Source organism: Cynara cardunculus, assembly GCF_001531365.2.
Source record: "Cynara cardunculus var. scolymus isolate 2C chromosome LG 14, CcrdV1, whole genome shotgun sequence".
Lineage (NCBI taxonomy): Eukaryota > Viridiplantae > Streptophyta > Magnoliopsida > Asterales > Asteraceae > Cynara > Cynara cardunculus.
Window position 1 is genome coordinate 7,317,266 of NC_037541.1, and position 700 is coordinate 7,317,965.

The following is a 700-nucleotide window of genomic DNA, read 5'->3' on the forward strand; positions in this document are numbered from 1 at the left end:
GAAAACTTTGAAGTTCTTGAATGCAGCATAGGCAAGGAAGATTTGTATAGCTTCCAACCTTGCTACTGGAGCAAATGTCTCATCATAGTCAATGCCTTCCTCTTGCCTGTATCCTTGGGCAACGAGTCGGGCTTTGTTCTGAGTCACCGTTCCGTTCTCATCCATTTTATTTCTGAAGATCCACTTTGTGCCAATAATTGTTTTGTTGGTTGGTCGGGGGACCAGTCTCCAAACTTTGTTATGCTCGAACTGCAGCAGTTCTTCTTGCATGGCACTGATCCAGCTAGGATCATCAAGTGCTTCTTTAATCCTTTTAGGCTCGATGAGAGATAGAAAATTGACATACAAACAGATATTACCAGCACCACGACGTGTTTGGACACCTGCTTGTTGATCACCAATGATTTGCTCTAGGGTGATCTCTGGTCCACTTAGTGGCAGGAGAAAGAGGAAGAGGAAGAGAGGTAGAGGCACCGTCAGCATTCGTCAGAGGATTRGAATAGACAACTACTGAGGTTGGATCACAGATGTCCCTAGTAGAAGAAATAGGAATATCAACACCATTTGAGGGTTCCACACATGAAAGAGGTACCAGATCAGCTGTTTCTTGTTCAGGACAGGCTGATGGGATTTACATGTTGAATGAAAGATCTTCATTCTCATCTTCTTCAGCAGGTGGAACATCATTTCCATTAGAATG